The 8,716-nt window shown below is 45.7% G+C and overlaps 1 pseudogene; it reads right to left on the reverse strand.

The window, feature by feature from the left end:
- Positions 1 to 6,015: 6,015 nt before the first annotated feature.
- On the reverse strand, positions 6,016 to 7,715 carry LOC108291307 (annotated as a pseudogene).
- Between the last annotated feature and the right edge of the window lie 1,001 nt (positions 7,716 to 8,716).

Below are 8,716 nucleotides of genomic sequence, written 5' to 3' on the forward strand. Positions count from 1 at the left end.
ATATATATAATTTATATTAAGCAAGGCCAGGCATGGTGGTTCACACCTATGATCCCAGTTCTATGGGAGGCTGAGGGAGGAAGATTGTTTGATCCCAGGAGTTCAAGACCAGCCTGGGCAACATGGTGAGACCCCCATCTCTACAAAAAATAATAATACAAGCTGCATGTAGTGGCGTGATTCTGTAGTCCCAGCTATTCCAGAGGCTGAGGTAGGAGGATTGCTGGAGCCTGGAAGGTTGAGGCTGCAATGAGCTGTGATCGCACCACTGTACTCCAGCCTGGATGACAGAGTGAAAACTTGCCTCAAAACGATAAACAAAAAATCGAAACAAACACAATACCCCAAAGCAAACAAACAAAAAAACCAGAGCAAGACCCTGTATCTTAAAAAAACAAACAAACAAAAAAACCCAACAATGACAAGATAAAGTCAAGGTCACCCTTGACCACCCTTTTTCCTTCATCCAATCCCAGAGACCTTCTGCCACCGCCCCCAGTATCCTTCTCTTTTTCTACACAACATGTGTATGTACATATAGAAAGTGTTTTGTTTTGTAAAGCTTGTTTTGCTTCCAGTTTTACAGTTGTGGTTTAATATTTTTTATTTCCTTTCTTAATTGTAAGGAAATAGTTCAAAATTACAAAGGTTTGGACCTGGTGTGGTGGCTCATGCCTGTAATCCCAGCACTCTGGGAGGCCCAGGCGGGTGGATCACTTGAGGTCAGGAGATCGAGACCATCCTGGCTAACAGGTGGAACCCTGCCTCTACTAAAAATACAAAAAATTAGCCAGGCATGGTAGTGAATGCCTGTAGTCCCAGCTACTCAGGAGGCTGAGGCAGGAGAATCCCTTCAACCCAGCAGGTGGAGTTTGCAGTGAGCTGAGATCATGCCACTGCACTCCAGCCTGGTGTCAAAAGGAGACTCCATTTCATAAATCAATCAATCAATCAATCAATCAATCAATCAAAGTTTCTGTAGGAAGTACAGTGAAAAGCAGGTGTCCATCCCTCCCCAGTTTCCAATTATTGGTCTCCTTCCTGGAGGTAACCAACTCCAGTTCCCTGTGATCCCTTCCAGAGGAATTCTATGTATTTCAAATCTGATGCACACTGGGCATGTTGGCTCATGACTGTAATCCCAGAACTTTGGGAGGCTGAAGCAAGAGCGTTACTTGAGCCCAGGAGTTCAAGACCAGCCTGGGCAACATGGTGAAACCCCGTTTTCACAAAAAATACAAAAATTAGCTGGGCATGGTGGTGCAGGCCTGTAGTCACAGATAATCGGGAGGCTCAGGTGGGAGGATTGCTTGAGCCCAGGAGGTTGAGGCACCACTGCACTCCAGCCTAGGCGACAGCGTGAGATGCTATCCCAAAAAATTAATAATATCCTGAGACTAATTCTTCTCATCAAAAATTAATAATAAAATGAAATAATAAAATCCAACATATAATACATGTATTTTTCATAAAAATAGGGACACTAAAAAATAATAAAAATAATAATAATTTGGCCGGGCGCGGTGGCTCAAGCCTGTAATCCCAGCACTTTGGGAGGCCGAGGCGGGTGGATCACGAGGTCAAGAGATCGAGACCATCCTGGTCAACATGGTGAAACCCCGTCTCTACTAAAAATACAAAAAATTAGCTGGGCATGGTGGTGCGTGCCTGTAATCCCAGCTACTCAGGAGGCTGAGGCAGGAGAATTGCCTGAACCCAGGAGGCGGAGGTTGCGGTGAGCCGAGATCGCGCCATTGCACTCCAGCCTGGGTAACATGAGTGAAACTCCGTCTCAAAAAAAAAAAAAATAATAATAATAATTTTAAAAAGAAAAATAGGGACACTATTCTGCACCTGTTTTTCATCACTTCATACTCTATCTTGCAGACTTTTCCATATCAATATGGAGAGCAGCCTCATTTTATTTCAAACCTTCATAGTATCCCATCAAATGGATGCACTGTATTTATCCAGCCTCATAAGGAGAAAAAGTCTGTTTCCAATATTTTGTTTGTACCAATATTTTGTTATTGCAAACAATGTGGCAATATTTTTACCCATTATTTTGCATATTTATTTGTAATATAAATATCTATTAGTGGGGATCAGTCAGTTGAGGTTATTTTAAAAGTTTAAATAGGCTGGGTGTGGTGTGTCAAGCCTGTAATCCCAGCTACTAGGGAGGCTAAGGTAGGAGAATCGCTTGATTCTGGGAGGCAGAGGTTGTGGTGAGCTGAGGCCACACCACTGCACTCCAGCCTGGGGAACAGAGTAAGACCTTGTCTTAGGAAAAAAAAAAAAAAAAGTTTAAATAGCATTCTGAAAGTGACAGGCTGGGCACAGTGGCTCATGCCTGTAATCCCAGCACTTTGGGAGGCCAAGGTGGGCGGATCATGAGGTCAGGAGTTCGAGACAAGCTTGGCCAACAGTGAAACCCTGTCTCTACTAAAAATACAAAAATTAAGTGGGCATGGTGGCGAGTGCCTGTAGTCCCAGCTACTTGGGAGGCTGAGGCAGGAGAATCACTTGAACTTGGGAGGCAGAGGTTGTAGCGAGCCAAGATTGTGCCACTGCATTCCAGCCTGGGCGACAGAGTGAGACTCCATCCAAAAAAAAAAAAAAAAAAAGTGACTGATATTAGCAAATAGCCTGCATGGTGTAGCAATTTATACTGCTAGTAGGTTTGCCTGTGTTCTTGGTATTATATACTCTGTCTTATAGACTCACAGCAATATGTCTTAGAATTCTACTTATGTCAATATATACAGATCTACCCTATTAAGAAAAAAAACATAGGCTGGGTGTGGCTCACACCTGTAATCCCAGCACTTTGGGAGGCCTAGGTTGGAGGATCTCTAGGGCCCAGGAGTTTGAGACCAGCCTGGCCAATATAGTGAGACCTCATTTCTACATATGAAAAAATAAAAATTAATTAGCCAGGTGTGGTAGTGTGCACCTGTAGTCCCAGCTACTTGAGAGGCTAAGGTAGGAAGATCCCATGATCCCGGAAGGCTGAAGCTGCAGTGAACCGTGATGGCGCCACTGCAGTCCGTCTGGGTAACAGACTGAGACCCTGTCTCAAAACAAAAACAAAAACAAAAACAAAAGCCTCACAGTTTTCCACTGTATGACTTGACTATGGAGAATTTATTTAGTTACTCTTATTGACAGACAATTGGGTGGTTTTCAGTTGTTTGCTGCCACAAATAATGCTACAGTGACTATCCTTGGATGCACAGAATAGTTTCAGAGAAGTGAATTGCAAGATTGATAGGTACGTGCATTTCAAGTTTAACAGATGCTGTCAAGTTACTCTCCCAAAGTGCTATACCACTTTAGACTCCACCAATGGTGCATGAGAGCCTTAGGATATCATCTGGAACTGCCCATGTGTTTCCCTCTGATTCGAAGCTCAAAGCCTCAGTTATCACTGGGATGTTTAAGCCCTGAGCCCCCCTCTGCAGAATCTGGTTGGACAAGCTGAGTATTGGGAAGTTTGTACATAAATGAGGGGCAGGCTGTCCCATATTAGCCAGGTGGTCACTCAGGTAACACACACACTCTCTAAAGGAAAGCGGCCACCTTGGGAGAAAGTGAGCTCCCCAGGACCAGCAAGGTGGCTCACGCCTGTAATCCCAGCACTTTGGGAGGCTACAGCAGGTGGGTCACAAGGTCAGGAGATCGAGACCATTTGGCCAACATGGTGAAACCCCATCTCTACTAAAAATACAAAAATTATCTGGGTGTGGTGGCACATGCCTATGGTCCCAGCTACTCAGGAGGCTGAGACAGGAGAATTGCTTGAACCCGGGAGGCAGAGGTTGCAGTGAGCCAAGATCACGTCATTGCACTCCAGCCTTGTGACAGAGTGAGATTCTGTGTCAAAAAAGAAAAGAAAAGAAAGTGAGGTCCCCATCATTAGAAGAGTCCAAGTGAGGGTTCAATATCAACAAATGCATTGAGCATTTACTTTGTGCCAGACCTTGGGCCTGGTGTTTTGTCCCAGAGATGAGTCAGCCTTAGTTCCTGATCTCCCAGAACTTGGCTCTCATGGAGAAAATAGACAAGTAAACAGACAGTCGTGCTAAATAGCGTTGGACTTCCTTTTCTGACAATATCAGAACTTCCTCCCACACAACCCAAGAAGATGCTGGAAATAAAAAAAGCAAACATCCTTTCAAATGCAATAGCTTGGTTTTTCATTATTTTTATTTTTATTTATTTATTTATTTTTTTAATTCGATGTGCCAGAACATCGATTTTTCTCTTTTTTAATAGAGACTGGGTTTCACCATGTTAGCCAGAATGGTCTTGATCTCCTGACATCGTGATCTGCCTGCCTCGGCCTCAAAGTGCTGGGATTACAGGCATGAGCCACCTCGCCTGGCCTATTTTTAATTTTTTTTTTGAGATGGAGTCTTGCTCTGTTGCCCAGGCTGAAGTGCAATGGCACAATCTCAACTCACTGCAACCTCTGCCTCCCGAGTACAAGCAGTTCTCCCACCTCAGCCTCCTGAGTAGCTGGGAATACAGGCACCCGCCACCACGCCCAGCTAACTTTTGTATTTTTAGTAGAGACAGGGTTTCACCATATTGGCCAGGCTGGTCTGAAACTCCTGACCTTGTGATCTGCCTGCCTCCACCTCCCAAAGTGCTGAGATTGTAGGTATGAGCCACCGTGCCCAGCCATAGCTTGAGTTTTTAAACAAACATTTGGGGGTTGAAGCTTTGGGCTTATACGAAATTGGGGGTTGCAACTGAGACCCTTGATAAATCTAGGACCCTTGAAGGGCTACAACCACAGTGAAAGAACAGACCAGGAGAAAAACAAACACCTATTAGCAAAGGGAGACAAAAAGGATGTGTCCATCTTGATCTGGTTTTTGGGTAGAGGGGAAAAAACGATCTCCTGAGAATTTGAAACCATGTGCCAACCCTCCACAAGTCTGTCCTTCACATTTACATCACCTGCATGGCTGGGAATCTCGAAGCTGAAAAATTTATATAAAAAGGGACCCACTCTGGGTGGGGCGCAGTGGCTCACACCTGTTATCCCAGCACTTTGGGAAGCCGAAGCAGGTGGATCACGTGGTCAGGATGGCCAACATGGTGAAATTGCGTCTCTACTAAAAATACAAAAATTATCCTGGCGTGGTGGCACATGCTTGTAATTCCAGCTACTCGAGAGGCTGAGGCAGGAGAATCGCTTGAATCTGGGAGGCAGAGGAGGTTGTAGGGAGCTGAGTTCATGGCACCGGACTCCAGCTTGGGTGACAAGAGTGAAACTCCATCTCAAAATTAAAAAAACAAAACAAAACAGGAATGGGGCTTGAAAGGTAAGTAGAACTTTGCTAGTTGAAGATAAGTGCTGCTGGGGTGGAGGGAGGGGTGTAACACGAAGAATGTACCAAAGGAATCATTACTGATCATTTATTTTCTCAGATGCAAATGGGGCGACAAAGTGGAGGATGAGGCAAGAGAGTGAGGCAGGTCAGATGATGCTCAGCCTTGCAGGCAGGCCATCCTAAGAATTTTGGTTCTTTGAGCCTGGGAAGTCAAGGGTGCAGTGAACCCTGATCTTGCCACTGCATGCCAGCCTAGGTGACAGAGCAAGACTCTGTCTCAAAAGAGAAAAATAACAAATTTTGGTCCCAGGCTGGAATGCAGTGGCACTATTACAGCTCACTCCAACTTCCAGCTCTCAGGCTCAAGCCATTATCCTGCCTCAGCCTCCCAGGAAGCTGGAACCACAGGTGTTCACCACTACACTCAGCTACTTTTTGTATTTGTTGTAGAGACGGGATTTTGCCATGTTGCCCAGGCTGGCCTCCAACTGCTGGGCTCAAGCAATCCTCCTGCCTTGGCCTCCCAAACTGCTAGGATTATAGGCATGAGCCACTGCACCCTGCGGAATTATGGTTCTTAAATTAAGTACAATGAAAAGCCAGTGAAGAATTTTTTATTGTTGTTGTTTTTTGCAGTTCAGAGGTCTTTTATTTATTTTTTTAACACCTATTATGCCATGAATTCAGAGGGCATAGGTTCTAGCAGCTCAGGCTCTGTAGGGCTGTAGGGCCCCACAGGGTCATGGGGTGTCCCTTATGCTGTGCTGAGGTGCAGGATCCAAGAAATAAAGAGACAGGACACTGAAGAACTGGTGAAGAGCATCTGGACTCGGGGGGCCACGCCACCTGTGAGCAGGGACAGATGAGGCCCCAAATGCCCAGAAGCATCTGTATTTATTAGGCACAAGCAGGGGAAAGGGTTGTGAGTGAGGTCATCATCTATAGGCTTAGTAATAGGGCATACAAAATCATGTAAATCACAAGTGAGGGGGCCACCCCATGATGTCACCTGGGCAGAGAGGTGGGCAGTGCACAGTAGGAGGCCATGCCGTGTGCGGTAGTAGAGGGTTGTGTATAGAAAGGGGGTCCACCCCCATTATGTCACTGAGGCAAGGAGCTGGGCTGTGTGCAACATGTGTTGTGCGCGACACTTCTTATTTGGGGCCTGGAGACTTCAAAGGATTTCTAATAGAGAGATACTGTAAGCCAATGCAGTAGGAGCTGACAGACTTGTGCTCTTCTCAAGATATTTATGGCTGAGCGTGGTGGCTCAAACCTGTAATCCTAGCACTTTGGGAGGCCAAGGTGGGTGGATCACCTGAGGTCAGGAGTTCAAATCCAGCCTGGCCATCATGGTAAAACCCATCTTTTAAAAAAAGATATTTATGGGAGGGTGATTTGAGCTAGCACAGAAGTGAGAAAAAACTGACAGGGTGTATAGCCGCCATGACTGGTCACACCAGAGGGGTTCTTCTCCCTCGGTTATTTACGGGATCTCAGGCCTGAGGCCTACTTTCCACAGGAACTGGATGCAAGGTACTACAACTCCTTTATCAGAAGAGGCTCTTGCTCCAAGCCTGCCATACGGTGTTTGCCCTTTCAGGCAGGGATGCCACCGCCTGGGTCTTTGGTTCTTGTCCTGGTCTGGCTGTTTTCCCATGTACTTCTGTTCTGTGACTGCTTTAGGCATTCCTCCTACTGCAGACTATTATATGGTTATATAGAAGGATTATATAAATCAGCACTAAATGTGTTGGTACAGCTCCAACTACAATACTTACATGATTATATGGAAAGATAATATGGAACTAAGTATGATTATATATATAAGCTAGATATAGTAGGCAGTGAGTTATGCTTCAGGCACTAACTGTGCCTGGGGTCTGCACAGCTCTCCTTCCTCAGTGCGTGTGGGGGTGTTACCCACATGGCTCTTTCCCACTAGTTCTCACAAAGAGTGCTTCTCTGGGTGGAGCAGGCTGGCACTTCAGTTGAACCCAGGTACCTTTCTCTTTGGCTTCTTTCTGTTTCTGATAATCTTCCTTCACGCGTTTCAGGAAGCTGTCGCAGCTCTTAGAGTGCTTGATGTGCTCAATACGCACATTAATTCTCTTGGCAAGAATCTTGCCCTTAACTTCCTTGTTTACAACAATGCCAACAGCATGCTGGGTAACACTGTAGACTCTTCCAGTTTTGCCATGGTAACACTCGTAGGGCATTCCTTTTTGAACAGTAGCAGCCTGCTTGATGTCTACAATATCACTTTTCTTATAGATTCACATATACATGGCCAAAGGAACAACTCCATGTTTTCTAAAAGGCCTAGAGAACATGTCTGGTGCCTCTCTTTCCCTTTGTGTTTGTCATTTTGGCGAATTACTGGAAGATGGCGGTTCAGGCTGGAAGCCAGTCAAGAGTTTTCAGTGAGGACTTAAGATATTCATTCATCCATTTGTGCATCCATTCATTCATTCAGCAAATCTTTGAGTTTCTAATGGATGTCAGGGAAAAGGGTAATGGATACCAGGAAGCCAAAAGCAAAGCCCACTACACCTGTCTCCATTCTTAGAGCAGGGAAATATGTGCAGATTTGGGGGAAAGGCATGAGAGGCCTGGATGCTCAGTTTGTATTTTTTTGTGTGTGGCTCCTGGGGAAGGAAATTGACAGGGCTCGAGACAGGGTTTCAGAAATCTGTCCTCAGGACATTATGTAAATCCCGTCCTCATTCCTTTTGTGCCCTTACAATACTTGGGTCTCAGACTGAGGAGGGAGATGATATAGGTCTCCCAGTGGGCCTCACCTGGAGACCCCAGCCCAGGAACAGAAGGCCATTAGTTTAGGAGGCCGATAGTGAGAACCCTGGTTTCTGGGCCAAGTGCCCTTATTGACTTGCTGTGTGACCGTGGGCCTAGCACTGCTCCTCTGGGCTTTATTTTTCCCAATCTGTACAATAAACTAGATCAGGCCCTTTCTACTTTTGCAATCTCGAAGAAGCCTTTAATGACCTGTTCATACATGCTACTGACTTACACACACACACACGTGGTTATTGTTTTTAAGTTTTTATATAGTTTATTGTCTTCTGGTAAAAAATCTGCAGTTGGCCAGGCACGGTAGCTCACGCCTGTAATCCCAGCACTTTGGGAGGCCGAGGCAGGAGGATCACGAGGTCAAGAGATCGAGACCATCCTGGCCAACATGGTGAAACCCCATCTCTACTAAAAATACAAAAAAATTAGCTGGGTGTGGTGGCTAGCGCCTGTAATCCCAGCTACTCAGGAGGCTGAGGCAGGAGAATTGCTTGAACCCGGGAGGTAGAGGTTGCAGTGAGCAGAGGTCGTGCCACTGTACTCCAGCCTGGTGCCTGGTG

This window comes from Cebus imitator, unplaced genomic scaffold (assembly GCF_001604975.1).
Source record: "Cebus imitator isolate Cc_AM_T3 unplaced genomic scaffold, Cebus_imitator-1.0 Scaffold18, whole genome shotgun sequence".
Classification (NCBI taxonomy): domain Eukaryota; kingdom Metazoa; phylum Chordata; class Mammalia; order Primates; family Cebidae; genus Cebus; species Cebus imitator.